At 56.0% G+C, this 22,982-nt stretch overlaps 1 protein-coding gene across 4 annotated transcripts in view; it reads left to right on the top strand.

The window, feature by feature from the left end:
• The first annotated feature begins 20,448 nt into the window (after nt 1–20,448).
• Nucleotides 20,449–22,982, top strand: part of GTF2IRD1 (GTF2I repeat domain containing 1) — a 115,433-nt gene continuing 112,899 nt past the window's right edge. Inside the window, exon 1 of one of the 4 annotated variants that reach the window (XM_043455670.1) lies at nt 20,449–21,087. The gene's annotated coding sequence lies outside the window, so the exon portion shown is untranslated. The remainder of the gene's footprint in view (nt 21,088–22,982) is intronic. The other 3 variants (XM_043455668.1, XM_043455666.1, XM_043455667.1) reach the window with 3 other exon arrangements.

The raw sequence follows: 22,982 nt of genomic DNA, 5'->3' as shown, positions 1-22,982 counted from the left end.
AAAAGAAGTGAACATTAGCTCAGTTTGGGGAAAGATTTGCAGTGCATATAGCTACACATTTTTAAATTTTACACAAAAGCATTGGGATCTATTATATATAAAGAATTCCTACAAGTCAATAAGAAAAAGATTAAAACCCAGTACATGAAACTTACCCTCATGTACCTAACAAAGACCAGAAAGGATGTGTTTTGTCTGAGCAGAGGGGTTCGAGGCAAACCAGCAAGGTTCACACAACCCCAGAGTACACTGCTGGAGGGGGAAGTGATGCCTTAAGGGCCAAGCCACGGCAAAGGCACGATGTCATTTGATAAGGCACGGGGTGACCCCGCTGACGTGAGTGCTATACACGTGTTGTTGAAAGTGGCCTTAAATCTTCTTTGAAACGAGGTACAGTTGAGATAACTGAATAAATGAAAGGGTGAAGATGCAACCTTTTACCACAGATGCTTACTTCTGGGGTGTCTCATCATCATTTCAGACATCCCTCTTCCCTGGGCCTTCTGTAGCCCCACCCTCCTGAGTGATGGTCGCTTAGTCATGTCCGACCCTTTTCGACCCCATGGACTGTAGCCCGCCAGGCTCCTCTGTCCATGGGATTCTCCAGACAAGAATACTGCAGTGGGTTGCCATTTCCACCCTCCTCAGATGCTTCTTAAATAGGAGTCAATTTGAGAGAAATAGGAGATTCTGGCCATCTTTGCTCATGTTCCCCAAGGATTTGGGTACAAGTGATTGGGAGGTAACCCAGGATGACCGTGAGGGGGTGAAACAGGAAGAAAAGCCAGTCAAGAGTGTGTCCGTGAGCAGGTGAGTTTGGGGGTGACTGGGGCTTAGAACATTCTGAGATCTGTGGCTGGCTTCATGCCTCAGGATCGTCCCACCAAGGAGGGGCACCTGGGGAGTTCAGCTTCCAACTGTTGCCTCTCCATGATTTACGGTCCCCGCTTCTAGGTAGTACCTGGACCCAGACCCTACCTTCAGGTGGAGTCTCAGGATGCTGTTTGCAGTTGATGCCAGGTGGGTCAAGGGTACATGGAGAAGGACTTCCCTGGCAGCCAGTGGTTAAGCATCCACCTGCCAATGCAGGGGACACGGGTTCGATCCCTGGTCTGGGAAGATTCCACATGCTGTAGGACAACGAATCCTGTGGCCACAACTACAGAGCTCAAGCTCCATAGAGCCTGTGATCTGCGACAAGAGAAGCCACGGCAACGAGAAGCCCGTGCACCGCAACTAGAGAGAAGCCCCTGCTTGCTGCAACCAGAGCAAAGCCAGTGTGGAGCAACGAACACCCAGCGCAGCCAACAAACAAACAAACGTATATGGGGAGGACACCAACAGCAGAAGCGTCACAAACGGCATCGTGTCCTCCCAACATCAGGGCTGCGGTCCACCCCTGCCCGCGCCTGCAGGGCTCTTCCCAGTAAGCCTGCCACATCCTCTCTTCTCTCCCACATTTGGGTCAAGCTGGACCACTCACTACTTCTGATGCTTCCTCCACTGTCTCTGCCTCCTGGATTGTCCTCGGGCATTTCCATCTGATCTGTCCTCACTCCTCTCCCATCATTTCGGTCCAGCTCAGAAGCTAGTGTGTGTCCCCAACCCCCTCCCTTGCTCTGTCTCTCATTCCCACGGCCTGTTAATTGCCCTCCTCAGAGCATCCATCCAACTGCCCGGTATTTATTCCTGGATGTCCTGTCTCCCCAGCTAGCCTTGGGCTCTGAGAGGACAGGCATGTTCAGAGCTGCTTCCTCTGCGGGTCCCAGGGTCCGTCACTGGGCCCTGCACGTAGCAGATGCACCACGGAATGCTTGAGGACTTTCACTTTGTAGATGGAGACGTGGACCTGAGAAGCAAAGCAACTTAAATCCCAGAAGCCTTATGGATCACCAACAGCAAACTGAGCCGTGCGTGCGTGCTCAGTCCTGCAGTTGAGTCCGACTCTTTGCAATGCTATGGACTGTAGCCCGCCATCCATGGGGATTCTCCAGGCAAAAGTACTGGAACGGGTTGCCACACCCTCCTCCAGGCGATCTTCCCAACCCAAGGATCCAACCTGTGTTCCTTATGTCTCCTACCTTGGCAGGTGGGTTCTCTACCCACTGAGCCGTGGGAAGCCCATAAACTGAGCTGCATGCATGGAAATCCTGGGGTAGGATTTGTTGATCAAAAAGAGGTGACCGCTTTGTCCCTGCCCTCCAGGAGTGTCCAGTCCGGCCATGAACAGAGTGACCTATGTCAGTGCCTGAGGACTGGCACTCATTCACGTGTCCGGGGCACAGGGGGCATCCTGCCGTATGTTGGGAATGCAGGCATTTGAGGATGACCAAATCAGGCTTCCTCAACGGCTCAGCAGCTAAAGAATCCGCCTGCCAATGCAGGAGACTCGGGTTCGATCCCTGGGCTGGGAAGATCCCCTGGAGAAGGAAATGGCAACACTCTGCAGTATTTCTGCCTGAAAAATCCCATAGACAGAGGAGCCTGGTGGACTACCATCCAAAGGGTTGCAAAGAGACAGACATGACTGAGCAAGCAAGCAAGCAAGCCCTGTCTGCTCAGCCACTGGTGGGACTGGGATGCAGGAAGCCTGGAAACCTAGGGATACCTCCTTGCCCTCAGTGAAGACGTGGTCCATCAAGGAGATCAGGGCAGCCTGGGAGAAGAGGACCACCTGGAGGATCAGGCGTCAGTGGGCAACCTGGGCAGTCGAGGATGAAGTAGCTCAGAGAAGTGAGAGATCCAGGAAGACTTCTGGGAGGAGGTGAGTTGGGGCTGAGACATGGAGAACAAAAAGGAAGGGTTTCTGGCTGCCCCATCCCTCAGGGACCATGGCCTTTTCTTGCCTCGGTTTTCCTTTCCTCATTTTTCTCTGAGGGTCTGGTCTCCCCAGATTCCCTGGGGTCTCATAGAGCCTCCTCAGGAGGCCCTACAGCATGAGATGCAAGGATGTTGAAGCCCTGAGTAATGTTGGACAAATCTCTCCCTTTCTCTGGGTCTCATTGTTCTCATCTGTTAAATGGGTTCATCACCCTCATCGCCCTTACAGGTTTGCTGGGAGGGAAAGAGACAAATTGTGGTTTCTGAGCCAGGAGAAGGCAAAACTCCTTAGAGGTCACACCACCAGCCCCCTTATTTCACAAAGGGGAAACTGAGTCCCGGAGAGGCAGAGGGCCCTCGGTCAGGCTCAGTGAGACCCCATCTGGGCCTGAGCTTTCAGGATGATGGCAGTAAGCTCCTAACCAGCAAAGTGGGGTTCCTCCCCCAGCCAGGGGGTCCCCAGTTGGGGGTGTGTGAGCTGTCTTCTTCTTTGGCACCGTAGAAATGTTCACTGAGGAGCATTATGCAAAGGAGCCCAGCTCAGAGATGCTTATCTGAACCTCAACAAGGTTCTATGTTAAAAACAGCAGGAGGATGAATTAGCTTTGGGATTGGAGGTGGGCAGTGGGCCCGGTGCCTTGGGGGGCTCCAGGCTCCTGGGTCTCTGGTAGGGCATCCAGGCTTCAGACCCTGGGCCCAGCTCTGACCGCCTGGGATCCCCACTGCAGTCGGGCTCCCACAAGTCCTTTTTTTTTAATGGTTTGGCAGCACGGTGTAGCCTGTGGGATTCTTAGCTCCTGGACCAGGAATCGAACCTGCACCCCCTGCGTTGGCAGCATGGAGTCCTAACCACTGGACCACCGGGGAAGTCCCCGCCCACAAGTCCCTTTCACACACTGGACACCCGAGCGACGATTCTAAATATCAGATCTGACCCCGTGGCTCTTCTGTATACGAAATGCTGTCTGTTGCCCTGAGACTTACCCTCCGTCCTGCGCTCAAGTCCTGTCCTCTCTGCTCCCTCAGACTCTTCTCCCACCAAAGCCTCAGGGCTCCCTGGCGCTCCAGCCCAGGGACCATCCTTTCTGATCATCCCCTCTTGTGAGCAAACTCCAGGAGACGGTGAAGGACAGGGGAGGCCTGGCGAGCTGCAGGCTACGGGGTCACAAAGAGTCGGACAGAACTGAGCAACTGCACAACAGCCACAGCCTCCGCGCCCGCACTCAGAGCCTTTGTACGGGCTCCTCCTGCTCCTGCGGAGCCGCATCTCCTCTTTCCCACCAGGAGACCTACGTCATCCTTCACTTCAGCGGCTCAAAGGCACCTTCTCGGCGCCTCCAGGCCAGCCAGGCTGGCTGGCTGTCTGCTCTTCCAGAGACTTCTCCTCTAGCACCTGCTCTTAGAATGGATGCGTCTGTGGGTCTAGCCACCCCGGAGCGCTACATGCTCTCCAAAGTCAGAGGGGCCTCCTCTGGACCTGGCCCCACCCAGAGGCAGCTCTTCTGCACAGGGCATGTTCGGGGGAGGGGTGGAGAGGTGTAAGGAATGACTGCATGCCTCCCTCCAGAGCTGGCCAAACAGGCCTGGGATGACTCTGGGTCCCTCACCCTGGCCTGTCCTCAAGGACAGCAGCGGGAGGAGAGGGGAGCGAGGAGAGAGGCTGGTTATTAATTAAAAAGCAAGTCATGTGTAGGTCCTGCCTTGTTCCAATAAAAAACCATCAAGGGTATTTAATTACCAGATCTAGTGATAGATGTGGGTAGGTTGACTCAGGCCAGGTAAGGATGCTGGTGGTCAGAATGTCAATGAACGCCCGGCCTCCGTGGCTCCGGCCTGGGCCAAGGCGGGGGGCTGGGAGCTGAGGGGCACCTTGGGGGGACGTCGGTGATGAAAATAACCCCCCACTGCCAGTTCCCTCCTGCCGAGCAGTTCCCGAGTTCCAGGCGGGGTCCACGTGATCGCTTTATGTGCTTTCTGTCATTTCACTCCCTCCAGCCTCGTGAGATTGGTCCTATTTTTATCTCCCTTTTTCGGCTGGGGCCATTCGGGCACAGAGAGGTCTCGTTACTTGACAAGGTCACACAGCTAGCAAGTGGCCGCGTGAGGACCGCAGTCTGGACTCTTAAGCATGGGGACGTGAGGACCTAGCATGCCCCTGTGATGCTGGCTAGGGTCATCCAGAGGCCCCTCGTCGCACAGCTGGGGAAACTGAGGCAGGAAAAGGCATCACTTGCCAAAATCATACTGCACATTGGTGGGATTGAAACCTTGGCCCTGGATGCTCCGTCCAGGAGTCTCTCTCCTCCTCAACAGCTAAGTGTGTGTGTTGGGGGATCCGGCCAGGATGGAGGGGCTCCAGGTGGGCCAGGGTCTGGGGCCAGGGCCACCTGTCCAGTCCCATCTCCCTCCACACCTCCCAGTTCCTCCCTGACAGAACCCTCAGCAGCGCAGTCAGACTGAACCAACCCAGTACTTCTCTGGGTCAGGCCCAGAAGGCGGTCTCAGCCCAGCCCTGGTCCCAGTGGAATTAAAATAGGCCTGACCTAAATACAAGCACAATGCCAGTGCTGAAAATACAGCGGTGTCAGCAGAAACTTCAACTGGTAGGAAACCAATGCACTTGGGGATGAATGTCCCCAACCCCACCCCAGGAAGGGGCTGCCTGACCGTCAACACCAACAGTTCCTGAAAAGCGTCCCCACGTCTGACAAAGAGGTGGGCAAGAGAGAAGGACCCCTCCCCGCCGCTGGCCTGGCTGATGGCAAGTCCAGGAAGCAGCCACGTCATCACAGCTCTCAGCTCTCATCGTGGCTCTCAGCTCTCATCTCACCCCAGGGAAAATGAGACCCAGAGAGGGGAGGTACCCTACTAGAGGATGTACAACCCGTGAGCCGCAGACGCAGGGGAGGCAGGTCTCTGGTTTCTGGGAAGGAGGACCAGCCTGGGGGGATGGGGAGGGTGAAGGAGCAGAAAACGGGCTCCTGAAACCAAAGTTTGGGTCTGTGAGGAGGATCCAGTTAGGGACGATGCCTTTGACCAGCCTTGGGGTGGGGGCTTCAGGCAAACCCCCCAGGGCTCTGCAGACTCCCTTTGGCACCAAAATGAACCAGCCCTGCAGGTGGGCAACTGATGATGTGTCAACAGGCATAGGAGCCAACCTTCCCTTCGGCAGGACCCACATCCTGGGCCACGCGGAGCCCTGAACTCAGAAGGGTTCCTCACTCAGTTAAATGCACTGTTGTTGCCATCTGGAAATTCTAAATAGTTCTATCTTTGGATGTGTGTGTGTGTTGTAAGTGAAGTCCAACAGGACAATGAGCATGGGCGGGAACAGGGGGGGTACCCCTTCCACTTGGGTGTGAAATTCCAGTGGATCCACCAAGAGCAGGAGACTCAAAGCAAGTGCAAGGTGAGCATGCCAGATGAGGGGGCTGCTGGCAACCTGGAGAAGCCCTGCCTTCTGCTCAAACCAGAACTTGTTTCGAATGCAAAAAGAAGACAATGACTTTTTTCCCCCCAGTTATTTATTTATGGCTGTGCTGTGTCTTCGTTGCTATGCACAGGTTTAGTTGCCCCGAGGCATGTGAAATCTTCCTGGACCAGGAATCGAACCCATGCCCCCTGCATTGGCAGGCAGATTCTTAACCATTGGACCATCAGAGAAGTCCAAAGGCAATGACGTTCTAAGAATCACAAAGAACCAAGGGACCCTATCATATCCTGTCTTACTTCCCTGCATGAGCCAACCACTCACGCTAAAAAAGATGACATAGAAGGAAAAGAAAAGACAGGGCAACTCAGAGTTTCTTTTCCTTTTGGTCCTTCCTTACACATCATAAGCCAAAGGTCAAAGGAGTTGGTCGAATGTGTGTATATCAAAAATTAAGAGAGCTGAGTTGGTTTTGCACCGTGTTTCCACTATTGGAGTCAGAATAAAATACACAGGCATGTACAAAGCATGATATAAACTCTGTAACTTCAAGGAGATTTCACATGAGTTAAATGTTCTCACAGCTGCATTTAAAGTTTTATTTACTTATTCTTTAATTTTTTGGCCATGCCTCCCAGAATGCAGCATCTTAGTTCCCTGACCAGGGATCGAACCCGTGCCCTCCACAGAGGAAGTGCAGAGCCTTAACCACTGGACCACCAGGAAATTCTCCCTTTCAGCTGCATTTAAAACTGGCATTGAACAATATGAAGATGAAAGGTAAAGAATGAAATGGCACAATGCTTATCATTTAACATTTTCTTAGAATGACATTAAATAACAAATGTTATTAAACACCATGATAAGTTGAAAGAGAGACTGCGGAAGAAAGGGGCAAGTTTCATGTTTTAGAACTCTTAAGGGCACACTTTTTCCTGCTTATGGAACAGCACACACCACCCCAGCCCTCTGTCTTCATTCTGAAGTTCTGTCACTGGCCCCAGCTCTGGGTGAGGTAGGAAGAGAAGCATGTGCTGTGTGGCTTTTTTTTTTTTTTTTCCTTTATTTAAGTCTCTGCAAACCTTACTGAGCAGGGTCAGAGTGCTGTGGGTCCATGGGGGCCCAGAGGGGCCGCTGACCAACTTGAGATCAGGGATTCCTTCCTGGAGGCAGTGACATGGGAGCTGAGCCAGGAGAGGTGAACAGAAGGCTGGCGGGCAGACAAGGGGCCTTGAGGATGCCAAGTGGCCAGCCACCTCGGAGCCTTGGGGTTCTCTGAGTGCCTGGCTCTGGCACGTGTGTCCACCTGAGTGGGAGCTGCAGGCAGCCTGGCGCTGACCCCTGGGGACCCATCATAAGGCGAGCTGGAAGATGGTGTCCCCGGGACGGAGGCCCTGGCCCTGCAGGTCCACGCCCTACCTAGGTTCACCCACTCCTCCTTCAATAAAGGTACATCTACTGTGCTTCTGGCAGCGTGCCGGGCACAGGACACAGAGCAGAAAATGACACAGACTGGAGCCCTAGATGCGTGGGGACAACTGATTGGAAATGATCAAGAGTTTGGGAAGGGCTTCCATGGTGGCTCAGTGGTTAAAGAATCTGCCTGCCAATGCAGGAGACCCGGGTTCAATCCCTGGGCTGGGAAGATCCCAGAAGCCACAGAGCAACTAAGCCTGGGTATCACAACTACTGAGTCCGAGCTCCAGAGCCCAGGAACCGCAACTACTGAAGCCCGCACGCCCGCCCTAGAGTGCTCAGCCACAAGAGAAGCGACCGCAACGAGAGGCCCTGGTACTGCAGCTCCGCTCACAACTAGAGAAAAGCCTGTGCACAGCAGCGAAGACTGAGTATAGCCAATAAATAAACAAATAAATTTATTTTTTAAAAAGAGAGAGAGCTTAGGGAAAGATGGTCTCAGCCATCAGTGGCAACAGGAAGCTCCAGGTCCATGCCTTGATGAGCTGGATCTCAGAATAGGAAGTTGTGGGACTTCTCTGATGGTCCAGTGATTAAGACCCTAGGCTCCCAATGTAGGTTCAATCCCTGGTCGAGGAAGATCCCACATGCCGCATAGCATGACCATAAAAAGAACCAGATATTGTTTTCCAGGAGCTTGGGCAGGTGACCGAGATTCCACAGGTGTTGAGGGTTGCCTCTCAGAAGGGCCCAGAGGGCAGGGACCGGTTGCCTCCGAACATGTGAGAACATGGCTCTGCTTTGGGCAGATGCTGTGCTGGGCGCTAAGCGTGATGAGTTGACCGTGGAAGCAGCCTCACACCACTGGGCCCGGTGAGCTGAGGGTGGCCTGGACATCAGCCCTGGTCACCTGCTCATAGCCTGTCCAACCACCAAGCCTGGCCCGGTAGGTGTGGACCTCCGGTGTGTCTGTCCTACCAGGTCCCTGGCCTGCCTCCCCCAGAGGGCCCTTCAGAGCTGAAGGCGGGGGGCACTCATAGATGATGCCATGGAGGCTTACACGTGCCAGACAGAGCGCTGACCTTTCAGATGCACCCTCCCTCCCAGGGTACCTCCTCACGGTGGGCAAGCTCCTCATCCCCATGTGATCAGTGTGGTCACTGATACACAGAGAGGTGAGGTTATTTGCCCAAAGACACACAGCTAGCAAGGGCCACAGCTGGGATTTGCACTCTTAACCATCAGTCCGAACAATCTCTTTCTCTTTGTCTCTTGGCTCCCTTAGGTTCTGGCTTAGATGGCCCTTTTTAGATCATTCTGGATGAAGCCCAGGGGAATCCACTCAAGTGTTAGATAACTCCTCCTATTTTGAAAAAAAAGAAAGCAGGTTCAGAGAGGGAAAGGAACTTGCCTTCAGTAGCAGCACAGCAATTCCTGACGCCCTGCTCCGGAGCAGAGCCAACAGTCCCATGCTGGCTCCCCAAGGATACTTCCCTTTTGAGATCTCAAAGGGTCCCTCAGCCTCCTGGGACCTGGGAGGTGAGAACTCTAAGACTGGGCAGTTCGTGCTGACGGGGCAGGAGGAGACTGAAATCTCACCCGCATTCAGCTTGCAGACAGCAGGACGCGGCCCTGGAATGGGATCCTGGTTATGGGGATGCAAGAGGGAGATTCTGAGGGTGAGACCCTGGCTTCTTGGGTCTGTGTATCCCCCCCTTGTCTCCTGAACAAGAACACACATTTTGCCCACAGCTCTGCCTTCCTCGGGGGCCAGAGCTGATGAGTTTGTTGAATGTATTCCTTCAGGCTTGCTACCTGGGTGGCTTTGCCCTCCCCTCCCTCGTCCATCAGCCCAGCCCCGAAGATACAGCTCCCGCAGGTCTCTGACCACGCAAGGTCTCCACTTGAACTTCAGATGGGCAGTGCTCCATCTACCCCCTTGGTGCTAAAGCCAAGTCCATTTTCTGTGACCTTGGCGTAGAGCACCGACCTCCTTTTCTTAATTACCATTGACGTGGGTTCAATCGAATTAACATTCCCATCTTCGATGCACTTTCTGGGAAGGGGTCCACCCTGAGTTCTGGGCCCAGGGCCTCCTGGGTGACATGCTTTTCCCCAGGGGAGGGTGGGGAAGGGCAGAGGAAACTTGGGGGGGGGGGTGCGGGAGCATCTTCCAGGCGGTGGAGACAGGAGGAGCGCGCTGCGTCTTTTATTTATTCTTCAGGCCACAAAAGCACCAGTTAAGTGTGTGTTCAGCCTGACCCTGGCAATGAGCCAAGGCAGTTCCTCCGGGCTGGGCCAGCTTCCAGTCCCTGGAGGATCCCAAGATTGTGCCAACTGCCTGGGACCCAAGAAGTGCCAAGGACCAGAGAATCACCTGGGTCACCTGGATTGGGGGCGGGGTGGACTCTCCCTGGGCCGGGGCAGGCAAAACGGGCAGACAGAGGCCTCTGGCCTCAGACTCTCCTCTGGGCTCGACCCAGCTTGCCAAGCGTGTGGGTCTCAGGCCCTGCTGGTCAGGGGCCCCAAGTGAGGGGACAGAAATAGGCCATCTGTGAGCATTCCCAGGGCTCAAAGGAGTCTCAGCCCATGGCCTCCGTGTGTGCTGGCATTCTCTGCTCATTTATTTATTTTCAGAGCAGGAAAGTGGATTTGCAACGCTCCTTCTGAATGTTTATCCCCGGGGGAATGTGGGACTCATGAATAATGCAGCACACAGGGGGCGGGGGGCTGGGGGCCAGGCGGGCTCCGTCCTGTCCGGGAAGGCTCCAAGTCGCCACAGATGGCAGGCCCAGGGCACCTCCTGGCTGTGCCCCCTTGCTGCCCTGCGCGTTTGGAAAGTGTCTCTGAGCCCCACAAGGCAGCGTGTACAAGGCTTGCCACCACCCTGGCCCTCTCCTGGGTCACCCCTGTGCTCACTCACAGCCTCACTCTGACTCTCAGAGCCCACCTGTCTTCCCCAGTGAAAGATACTCAGTCGTGTCCATCTCTTTGCGACCCCATGGACTCCAGTCCATGGAATTCTCCTGGCCAGAATACTGGAGTGGGTAGCCTCCCCCTTCTCCAGGGGATCTTCCCAGCCCAGGGATCGAACCCAGGTCTCCTGCATCGCAGGCAGATTATTTCACAGCTGAGCCACCAGGGAATCCCTGTCTTTTCTAACCATGCACTTAATAGCGTCAGAGATGGATGGTCATTCCCCACTGCTGGAGGCTGCAGGCTTACGGAGAACCTGGCCCCACCGAGACCAAGTGGGCTCAGCTCAGAGTGGACCGCTGGGTGGCTGCGGTGGGCACATCTCCTCCCTGTCCTTGGATGATCTGGGCGGGCTCCTTAAAGTAGCTTACGCCGAAGGCAGGAGTTATTTCCTGATCTTGTCTCCACCCTGAGCCTCCAGCCTCATTTCCCCTGGGTAGAAAGGTGGTCCTCTGGATGCCAGAGATGTCCCCTGTCCCCGGGGACTGTGCTTGGGGCAGTGGCTCTGTCCTGCCCCTCAACCCTCTGCCAAGACCCCTCAGATCACCTCCAAGTCCTGTGGGGCTGTCGCCAGTCAAACCCAACTTGGGAGTGGAAGGAGCATCCTTCCTGTCCCCCCTCACCTCCCAAGGGCTTCCCTGGCGGCTCAGATGGGTAAAGAATCTGCCTGCCATGCAGGAGACCCAGTTGGATCCCTGGGTCGGGAAGATCCCCTGGAGAAGGGAATGGCTACCTACTCCAGTCTGCTTGCCCAGAGAACCCCATGGACAGAGGAGCCGGGTGGGCTACAGTCCATGGGGTAGACACGACTGAGCGACTAACCCTTTAACACTCACCTCCCAGGTGAAAGCTCTACAGAGCCCTCTACTGTTGGGGCGACACCCTGCAGGCTTCTAAGTGCTTACCGCTGAGCCTAAAGCAGGAATGATTTTAAGGCAGATATGGGGAGGATCGTTGGGGTTAAAATAGATCAGCAAATGGCCGAGCAGAAGTTGTCTGGGGAGGGGCAGGTCAGTTTGGCTGGGAGCGGCTGGGGCATGGGGACCACCTAACCCCTTGTGGCTCCCCGTCCTCCACCCCATCCTCACGCTCTGGGAGGCAGTGACCTCACGCTACTCTCTATCATAATATTTACCAACAGTGCTGAAATTGAGCCAGGCAGCTCGGCAATTATAATCATGTTATCATTATTGCTGATAATTCTGATCATAAGCATAAATTATAAACAGGAGCAGGGCCTGGCGGTAGGCGCAGGGAGGCAGGGACACCCCTGAGCCGGGGCGTGTGGGGGCATGAGATTGGCCTCCCTCCCCACTCGCCCACTCCCCTCTTGTTTCTGGCCAAGGCCAAGCGTCCCCTCCATAGCCTGGCCCTGCGGTACTGGCCGCTGCAGGTGGCCCTTTCCCACCAGGGTCCCCCGACCATCCTGGCCACCTCACTCCAAGCCCCACTCTGTCTCCCAGAAACTATTACGGTGCAATTATTACAGAGACGGTCGTTCTAAATTGATCTTTCAGTTACTCCACAGCTGCAACCATGGAGACGGCCCCAGCTCAATTACATGCTCCTCTCTGTTCCTGAAAGGTTCCAGCGGAGGAGAGTCGGAGGAGGAGGCAGAGAGCAGAGACGGCAGAGACCGAGGCGCAAAGAGAGCTGCAGAGAGCAAGAGACAGGAGGATCCCCAGAGACAGAGAGAGACAGAAACACAGAGACGCAGACACAGAGAGAGATGACAGACCCCGGGAAAGCTGGGAGAGACACAGGCTCGGGGAGAGACAGAGAGGCCAGGGAGCATCCCACGAAAGAGCTGATGCGGACAGAGAGATGGACAGAGTCAGAGAGAGACGGAGATGATGAGGGAGAAAGAGAGACCAAGCCCAGGGCAGGCACAAGGACATAGAAACAGACTCACACGCACATTTTGCTGGAGAGAGCTTTACGAAAAGACAGCAACAAACAGACAGAGAGGAACCGAGACAGCAAGAGAGAGAAAACAAGAGACCAGCAAGTCACGTGACAGCAGACGGATTGCGGCCCTTTTCATTCATTCATTTGTCCATTCATTCATTCATTCAGCAAATGTTTGTAGAGCTCCACAGTGGCAGCTTGGGTGCGGGGGACCCCGGAGGCACACCAGGACCCCTCCCCACGTCCACCCTCACATGAGTTTAATGGGTGAGTCAGACAAGGCTCCAATCATTACTCACCCAACGTACAATTATTCCAACTGGAGCCAGGGCTCAGAGTTTCCCCTTGCTCTTTCCTGAGGGGCTCCGAGAGCCGTGATGGGGTAGGGGTCAGGATCAGTGGAGTCAGGAAGACTGAGATCTGGAGGAGGAGGAGCTGCCCTGGCAAGGCAGGCAGGGTGCTGGGTTTAGAAGGACTGTGTGTGCAAAGACCCGCTTGCACACGCTGATGCACAAGCAAAGACTTGGCTTCAAGGCCTAGACCAGACCTCCCCTTGGAGGATGGGGTGGTATGGAAGGGTGGTGGGCGAGACAGGGAGACCCTATGTGATGCCTTCTCCTTGAGTTGAGGGGACGCAGCAGAAAATCCTGGGGCAAAAAGGACTATTTAAGCACCTGCTGAGGCCCTGGACCAGCGGGCCCACGGAGTGGAGGCCAGAGGGGGCTATGCTGTTGGTTCACTATTTCCTACGGGGCCGGAGGACGTGGCCTCGGCAACCCATTCCTCTTCAGGCTGAGCTGGGTGGCCCTCTGGCTCCAGTGCCCAGGGTCACTTCATTGCTTCACAGACCACACTGTGTGCTCACGCCTGGCTCAGAGCTCCCAGGGGCCAGTGGCGACTGGGTCTACAGGATGTCTGCTACACAGAGGGTGTTTTCATGTGGAATCCCCCATCGCAGGCCTGATATGGCCCAACCAGATGTCAGGCCTGCCTGACTGCAGGGCTGGGCACTGGCAGCCTGTGACAGAGGAGCCAGTGTGGAGTGCCGCGGGGCACAAGGGACGCGGCTGTGGACTGGACCCGCGGGGCTGAGAGCGGTTAAACCACAGATGCCGGAGCCCAGACGACCCTTCAGTGCAGTTCAGTTCAGTCGTTCAGTCGTGTCTGACTCTTTGCAACCCCATGGACTGCAGCACACCAGGCCTCCCTGTCCATCACCAACTCCTGGAGTTTATGCAAACTCATATCCATGGAGTCGGTGATGCCATCCAACCATCTCATCCTCTGTCATCCCCTTCTCCTCCTGCCTTCAATCTTTCCAAGCATCAGGGTCTTTGATGAATGAATCAGTACTTCACATCAGGTGGCCAAAGTATTGGAGCTTCAGCATCAGTCCTTCCAATGAATATTCAGGACTGATTTCCTTTAGGATGGATTGGTTGGATCTCCTTGCTGTCCAACACCACAATTCAAAAGCAAAAGATGACCCTCGGAGAACATGAAAGCTAGTGCTCCTCAAACTTAAACGTGTATCAGAAAGAGCTGGGGACTGGGTACTAAAGTACGAAATTCCCTCCAGTGTCTGAGCCAACCCACCTCTGGAAAGGGTCTGAGCCTGCGCTTTTAAAAATACATATTTATTTATTCATTTGGCTGCATCGGGTCTTAGTTGCGGCGTGCGGGACCTTCCGCTGCAGCGCGCCGGCTTCTCTAGCTGTGGTGTGTTAGCGATAGAGCACTTGCATTGCAAGGCCTTAGGTGCTCCCACAGCTTGTGGGATCTCGGTTGCTCGATCAGGGATGGAACCCGCATCTCCTGCATTGGAAGGTGGATTCTTAACCACCAGACCTCCAGGGAAGCCCTTGGACCTGCACTTTTAACAACACTCAAGGGGGGAAACTGGGGCCGAGGGCCCCCCATTGGTAGCTGAGCTCAGACGGAAGATGCCACACCACCAACTCCCAGTTCCAGCCCGTCCACTTACCGCACCTGGGCCCCGCCCTGGTGTCAAGCGTGGGGCTGGGGCTGAACTCACCAAAGGCCTTGGGCTGCGGTAGAAACCCCTTCTGCAGATGAGAAAACTGAGGCTTGGAGACAAGAAACTACCCAAATGATGCAGCTGAGTTTCTGATCTTGCTGTGATAGACGTCCAGCAGGGGTGGGGGTGGGGTGGAGAGCCGGTTGGCTGCTCAGAGTCCCTCTCCCCACCACCCTCCACGGACGCATGGGCAGAGCGGAAGTCCCCCTGAAGCTTTTCTACTGACTTTGCTATTTTCCTGTAGTGTATGGGGAAGTTGCTTTGAAGTGTTTTCCCCTTTGTCTTTTCCTCTTCTGGCCCTGAGGTTGTTCTAAATCTTCACTAATTTATAACTCTAAATTTGCTTAGCAGAGCAGTGGCCCGGTACTGCTGTTTCCTGCTGGGGGTTGGGGTGGAGGGTGGGAGGCTGGAGGGCCAGGGCCTAAGAAACAGGGGCCCCTTGTGGGGGATGACACTGCGCCCCCCTTGTTCCTGCTCCTTCAAATTGGGATCATGGAAGACTGGCTTCTGGGTGGGAAGATGGAATGGTAAACTTGACCGTGTTTCTCAGGGACCTCCTTGAGCCTGTGTCTCCACGGAATGGGCATGATGGAAGATGTTTAGCATCATGGCCTGGCTTACCGTGGGCTTCCCAGGTGGTGCTAGTGGTAAAGAACCTGCCTACCCATGTAGGCATTATAAGAGATGTGGTTTCGATCCCTGGGTCAGGAAGATCCCCTGGAGGAGGGCATGGCAACCCACTCCAGGATTCTTGCCTGAATCCCATGGAGCGGCCTGGAGGGCTGTATAGGTCGCAAAGGGTCAGACATGACTGAAGCGACTTAGCACGCACACTGGCTTATAGTAAGCATTCAGTAAATCAAAGTTATTGGCGTTTTTTTTTGTTTGTTTGTTTGTTTACAGGATCTTAGTTCCCTGACCAGGGTTTGAAGCCGGGCCCATGGCAGTAAAAGCACCAAGTCCCAGCCACTGGATTGCCAGTATAAGTGTGAAATTGACACTGATTTCAAAGACTTTAGTACAAGAAAAAGAATAAAAAATGTCTCAAAAAAAGTCTCAATTTTAAAAAATATTATTACATGTTGAAATGAACACACTTTGGGTTCTCATTGTTGTTTAGTCCCTAAGTCATGTCTGACTCTTTGTGACCCCATGGACTGTAGCCCACCAGGCTCCTCTGTCCATGGATTCTCCAGGCAAGAATACTAGAGTGGGTTGCCATTTCCTTATTCTGGGGATCTTCCCGACCCAGGGATCAAACCCTCATCTCCCTCATTGGCAGGCAGATTCTTTATCACTGAGTCACCGGGGATCACTGGGTTAAATCAAATATATGACTAAAATGAATTTCACCTAGTTCCTTTATTCTTTTAATGCAGCTACTAGGAAATTTAAAATTTCCTCCGGGGTGTGTGTTTGTGGCTCACGTCCTATTTCTGTTGGCCTGGGCTGTCATAGACTATATACCAGAGCCAAACCCTGGGGCCAGGGAGCTGGGGTTGCAGATCTACCGGCTTGTGTCGTGAACAGAAGACCTCCTTGCATCCCAGTTGTCCACCCCAGCTTGCCAGGGTGCCTGAAATCCCAGGAGTAGGGCTTTGCTTCTGGGGGGTCTGTAAGATTCTAGTAGGTTCCTCTGCTGATCAGATGCCCCAATGAGGGAAATGGTTTCTGCCCTGAGCAGTCTGGGTGAGCCAGGGAACAAAAATCTGGGAGGATGGGGCCCGGGCAGGGGATGAAAAGGAGATGCCCGGAGGCCTGGGGAATGGTCCTTTGTCAGTGCAGGGAGTTGGAAATCTGGGTCACAAACTTGGAAACCCCAAGCAAGCCCATCACCAACCCTTTGTCCCTTCACAGCCCTCAAACCATTTGAGCACCCTAGCTGTGTGAGAGCTCAGTCGCTTCAGTTGTGTCCAACTCTTTGAGACCCCGTGGACTGTAGCCCGCCAGACTCCTTTGTCCATGGGATTCTCCAGGCAAGAATACTGGAGTGGGTTGCCATGGCCTCCTCCAAGGGATCTTTTTGACCCAGGGATCAAACCCATGTCTCCTGCATTTCCTCTGTCCCCTGCACTGCAGGCAGATTTTTTTTACTGCTGAACCACACGGGGGAAACCCCCCTAGCTGGTAGGGATAACATTTAACATCCAGACTTACAGATTCTCTGCTCACCTTGCTTGACCTTATTTCATGGATCCTGTATACTGCCTTGAAAGCACATTTCCATCCATTGAATCTCTTTTCCCTTTGGTTTCCAAGATGGAATACGAGATAGGTGACTCTGAAGAGAAATTGGAGTAGTTAAATCCAGAAACCATTCAAGTCTCACTTTTAAAGGCTAAATAGCAATTATCAGATAAAATCATCTTCCTGGAAATCCAAAGAAAGCCAAGGAGATGGCAGAAAAGAACGGCAGGTGGGGGATCGGGAGTCCTTGAAGTCCACCCCTGCCCTCACCGCGGGGCTGCTGTGGGTCAGTGCTGCCCGCCTCGGTACTGAGGGATGCTTACCTGTAAGATGAGGGCATTGGGCTCACCGTCCTCACCTTTCGTCCCTGTAGTCACATCCAGGGCAGCCAAGCTCCTGGCTTCCTCTGGGCTTGCCCCAGTGTCAGAGAAGGGATACCTTGATGGAGACAGCTGGGCTGTCTTTCTGTCCACATCCCCTCCTACCCCAGAGAGTCTCCATTCCAAGGAACAAGGAGCCAGAAGTGGCCCAGAATGACGGGAAAGGAAACTGTGCAAGAAAGTAGGGATCCAGGCTGGGCCCAAACCCCAGGGGAGCAGAGGGCAGAGTTCATATGGCAGTTCACTCCGGTGGCCTGTCTGCTGGTCAGAGACCCTACACCAACCACCCTGGGCCTGGGAGCTCCTGGGCTAATGAGGAGACAGGATGCCCAGATGCCCCATCACTTCCACAAAGGACCCACTGTTCTATATTCCCATCTGTGAAAAGGGGACTGGCAGGCCCACCTGGTTAAGTGAGTGAAGGCACGGAAAGGGCTTGTTGATGGGAGTAATCCTGGAGCTTTTTCGTTGTTTTTTAAGATTTTTTGATGTGGACCATTTTAACAGTCTTTATTGAATTTGTTACAATATTGCTTCTATTTTCTGTTTTGGTTTTTTGGCCAGGAGGCATGTGGGAATCTCAACTCCTGAACCAGGGATCGAACCTCCAGCCCCTGATCTGGAAGGTGAAGTCTTAACCATTGGACCGCCAAGGACGTCCCAACCCTGTGGCTGTGAGGGAGTTAGGGGGAAGGAGGAGAGAAGAACCTTGGTTTCCACATCTACATACATAGATGGGGAATCTGACCAGGCCAGGGCAAGGATGGGGCAGGGCCAGTGCAAATGAGCTTCATAAAGCCGGCAGGAGACATTCCTGTAGGTGGGAGGTAGCCACTGGCAAGGACTCCTCAAACAAACTCCTCTCTCTGCTTAAACAGCTGTTGCTGCCCTTCCCAGGAGAAGGAATTGAACTTGACAGAAATGTGAATGTCCATGACCCTGTCCTTAGAATCCCACCTCCTCATGAAGAGCAGTTCAGCAAAAAGTTCAAGTCTGACTTTGCCCCTAGAGGAAACCAACAAATTTTAAACATGAGAATTGTCTTTGGAAAGTTCCTGGCAGTCCAGTGGTTAAGACTCTGCGCTTCCACTGCAGGGGGTACCAGTTTGATCCCTTGTCAGGGAACTGAGATCCTGCAAGCCGCATGCTGCCTCCAAAAAAAAGAAAAAGGAGAATTGCCCTTTATTGAAGACCTGCTACACACCAGGCACTTTGATAAATTTTTCCCTGTATAATGTGTCATTTAATCCTCATAACAATCATATGAAGAGAGGACTACCTTGGCTCCATTTTACAGGTGAGGAAGTTGAGGCCCAGAGAGGGCAACCAACTGGGCCTAGGTCACACAGCCAGTGAACACGGAGCCAGCGGTCATACCCCAGTCATGCCCAATTGAGTGGGACGTGGACACGGTAAGCCAAGGCCTTCTGCTGTGTCACACTGCCCCCAGTCTCTGCCTGGGTGAGCTTGGGGGCAGGCAGGCTGTTGCTTCTGGGAGGAACAGCCCAGAGGCCAGAGGCAGGAGGGCACCTTTCCCTCCCAGCACTCCACTTACATATCTGCTGCTCCCGATTCTGCCTGCAGAGGGCAGTCCTGAGCATGCACCTGGCTTCAGCTCCTTTAAGCCCTGGGGTCCAGAGGTTTCTGGCACTCTGCCCCTGGACTTCAGGTCCAGGAAGCGTTCTGTCCAGAAACCAACAGCCCAACCAGCCAGCCCTTCCTTCCTGGGACCAGCTTCCCCCAGCTGGGCCCACTGAAGCCATGCCTAACCCCCAAATCCACATGGTAATGGAGGGAGCATAAGTCAGTGGGCCCAACAAGGACTAAGGAGCCAGACCCTGCAGTGACACTCACATGTTGAATGTCCGGATATAATCACTTCACCTCATTGTGAAATGAGGCTAATAGGACCGCCCTTGCAGGCTTCAGGTCAGGAACATACACCTAGTTAATATGCCTAGTAGACGCTTAACTAGCATGCCCATCATCACTGTTACCCACTGGGGCAACTGTGTGGTTGACTCAGGGGCTGCAGGAAGGGGGGAAACCGAGGCTCTGAGGGGTGAACTGTCTTGCCCAAGGTCACAGGTGTTAAGAGGAAGAGCCAGGATTTGAACCCACACGGTCAGGCTCCAGACCCTGGCCCTTCCCCTTAGACACTCTGCCACACCAGGGCCAGCACAGGGTGGGTAGGGATGTGCGTCTGAGAGGGACCACAAGACAGGGTGCTTTGAAGTGTCCCCAGGAATCAGGGTGACACGGGGGATGGTGGGTGTCCCCAAGAGGGCAAGGGTGGCGTGGGATGGAGGGGCGTCTATGGCCTCATTCCCAATCCCCTGCTCTGGCCAATATCCTCTGTGGGCAAAGTGTTCGGTGGGCACAAGGGCCCCTCTGGGCTTGGTCCTTACGGACTTCCCTGCTGGCTCAGACAGTAAAGCGTCTGCCTACGATGCGGGAGACCCGGGTTCAGTCCCTGGGTTGGGAAGATCTCCTGGAAAAGGAAATGGCAACCCACTCCAGTATTCTTGTCTGGAAAATCCCATGGATGGAGGAGCCTGCTAGGCTACAGTCCATGGGGTCGCGAAGAGTTGGACACGACTGAGCGACTTCACTTTCTTTCACTTTGGGTTGGGCGTTGTGGACATGGGGCTGCCAGGGAGAAGCTCTGTCTGGTGGGCTGGCCAGGGGGGAACCAGACCAGCCAAGGTCAGCCTTTACCAAGTGCCGGTCGTGTGCCCAGAAGGGCTGGGTGGGCTTTGCCAGGACCTAGTAGATTCTCAGTCTGGCTCTCTCCCTCTAGGCCAGGTGCTCCCTGGGGTGGCAGCCTGCCTGTCCCTCCCCACAGTGTTCAGCATAGCCAGGGTCTAGCCCAGGGCTCAGGACACTTGGTGAATCTCCAGGCTCCTGGCGATTTAAGATGCATGCTCTGCAGAGGATGGGAGGTGTGCTTCTGACTCCGTAGGAAGGCTGGTATGGAGGGGAAGGGGGTGGCAGAAGCCTGGGTCGGGCGATCAGAAGGAGCGCTGCCCAGACAAGATGGGACCAGGCGTGTCCAATCGGATCAGCTGCGACCTTGGGCTTGTCACTGCCTTCCTTCCCATCCCAGGGGACAAAGGCTGAAAGAGGAACCCGGGCCACGCCACAGGGGGAAATAACCTGGGCACGGCAGAGGTGACCAGCCGCTGCCACTTCACTTTCCCCAGCGCGCGGGCCCCGGCGTCTCCGGGGATCCTCCCGGCGCCCGCTGAGTGACCTTGACCCTCCGGGCCCGGTTCCCGCGCCCGGGGCGGGGGTGAGGAGGGGGGTCTCCGGGGACGAGTCCTGGCTTTCTAATCCGTCCCGGCGGTGGGGCGCTGGGGAGGCGGAGGGGCGCCGCGGGCAGCCAGGGGGCGCCGGGGCCGCCCCTCCCGCGGGCCCCCCTGGCGGCGGGCGCTGGGGCGGCGCGCGCTCTGGGCGCCCGGCGCGGGGCGGGGGGCGCGGCGCTCCCCCCGCGGTGCCCAGGCCGGGGCGCGGGGCGGGCTAATCCCGTATGTAAATGGCAGCCAATGGAGGGTGGTGTTGCGCGGGGCTGGGATTAGGGCCGGGGCGAATGGCTGGCAATCTTACTGGGATTACAGAACAAAGAGCCTCCCTGCGCTCCCGCTCTCGGCTCGGCTCCCCGCGCCGCGCCCCGCCCTCCGCCGCAGCCCGCGCCGGGGGTGGGGGCCGCCGAGCGCCAGCCCCCCGGCCGGCCCGAGAGCCCCCGCCGGGCCCCCTCCCCGCCCCGCGCCCCGCTCGCCTCCCGCCCGCCCCCGCCGCCGCTCCGCGCCTCCCTCCGCCTCTCCTTCCCCCATTCTCCCGGATTAATTAAGGAGGCAGCGGCTGGAGGCTGAGTCCTGGCCGCGGGCCGGGGCCGGGGCGCCGCTGGCAGGAGCGCTTGAGGATCCTCCAAGGTAGGAGAAACTTTTGCGGGGGGTGGGGGGGAGGGCGGGCGCCGAGGCCCTTCTCCCCCTCTCCTCCCATCCTCGGCGGGGGGGGCCGCCCCTCCCCCTCCAGGTGTTCCAGAATCTGGGTCCGGCTTTTGGGTGCCTCGGGAGGCACGTGACCGGGATTATAATTCGGGCCGGGGGCGGGGAGGGACGGCCGCCCCCACCTGCCGAGAGGGGGAGCCGGGAGCTGTCACCGCCGCCGCCCCCGCCCCCCCACTCCCGGGCCCTTCCGGAGGTGGGGGGCCACCCCGGACGGGCAGCGGGCGCCCGCAGGCTGCTGCAGTTGGCGAATGAGGTCAGTTGTGCTATCCGGGCGGCGGCGGGCGCCAGTGTGGGAGCCGAGGGGGGCTGGGCAGGCCGCGGCCCCCGCCCCCCCAACTCCCCCCACCTCCGCCTTGCTGGGGCCGGGCCGATCTCCAGGCCGGTGCACCCCCCCCCCCCCCCTCACAGGCTGAGTCCCACACAGCCAGTACTGCCCCAACACAGTGGTTCCTGCTGGGGTCCCTGGGGAGGGAGGGCTGGCCTGAGTGGTGACCGCTGGGCTCCTGATGGAGTGCAAGGGAAGGAGGCTCAGAGGATGGCAGTAGGGGGGCCACAAAGGTTTCCGAGGAGCAAGTTGGGGATGCCCTGTCTGTGGGTGGTCTCTGAGTTCCCGCAGATGGGTGGGGAGGCCAGTGGAGCGGGCCACGGAGTGTTCGATGCCTCCCCACTGCCACCATCCTGAGTCTCTGGGAATGAAGGGTCCTGGGTGCCCCAGCCCCAGCCCCAGCCTGTGGGCAGGAAGAGGGAAGGTTCCCTGGCCTGGGCCCAGGACAGAGAGGGACTGTACCTCTGAGAGTTCTGCCCTCCTGGCCTCGCTGGAGCGGGGCTCAAGCCCTGGACATCCGGCCCTGGGACTTGGGCTCCCAGGACTAGACCTGAGGTGGGAGGCTCCCGGGTCCTGGTCACAGCCCGAGTGAGGGGGCCCGCATGTAGGGGTCCCCTTTGCCAGGTCTCGCGTGGAGTATGGTGCTGGTGAGGTGGGCAGGCCTGGACAGCTTCTCGAGGAGTGGGCATTTGCGGGGACTCCTCTTCCTGCTCACGGCAGAAGGAAGGGGTGGCCAGAAGCCACCCCGACCCTGCTGGCCCTCGTCTCCCTCACACGTTCGGTTGCACCCGTGGTGAGGACTGCTGCTCCCCGCTACTGACCTGGGCCCTCGGGACTGGGGAGGTGCCTTGGAGCAACCCATTTATTTCAGCAGCGTCATTCCCAAAGGGAAAGGGCATAAGCATCGATTATTTATTCAGAGTGAGAGGGAGGCAGTGGTGGCAGGCAGGCTGGTGGTTGCTGGCAGGGAGGAGCCGGGCACAAGGGCAGCAAGGATGGGGGCGTCAGGGCAGGAGCAGGGGCCCAGGAGGGTGGAAGTCACCCTCTGCCTTCTTCTGAACAGGGACCTGTGGACCAAGGGACAGGCCTGGTTGCAAGAAGATGGGATGTCGGAACCCCCAACCTGCTTTTGGGATGTGGGGAGCTTCAGACCACACCCCATCCCGTAGCCTGCTCTGAGGGTGACCTAGAAAGTTGTGGCTCTGACTCAGAGGGTCCCAGAGGACCCCAGCGGAGGAGACGAGGGTGCCCGCTTGTTCAAAATGTGGGAGGACCTGGGGAGAAAGGTTGCAAAACTGGGTCTGGAAGATAGCACTGGAGGGGCAGGCTTAACCTAGTTAGGAGGACTGTTGTCTGGATGCCTGAGGAAGGGTCATGTATTTGCAAGTGTGCTTCGTTTGTTCATTTTAGGCAGCCTCCGTGAGCTGCCTGCCAGTTGTCAGTATCTGATGCTTGCAAATAGTCGGGAAGGCAGACGTCATGATAGGGGTCC

This window comes from Cervus canadensis, chromosome 32, assembly GCF_019320065.1.
Source record: "Cervus canadensis isolate Bull #8, Minnesota chromosome 32, ASM1932006v1, whole genome shotgun sequence".
Classification (NCBI taxonomy): Eukaryota; Metazoa; Chordata; class Mammalia; order Artiodactyla; family Cervidae; genus Cervus; species Cervus canadensis.
Note: the sequence above shows the minus strand (reverse complement) of the source record. Positions and strands in the feature narration are given on the sequence as shown.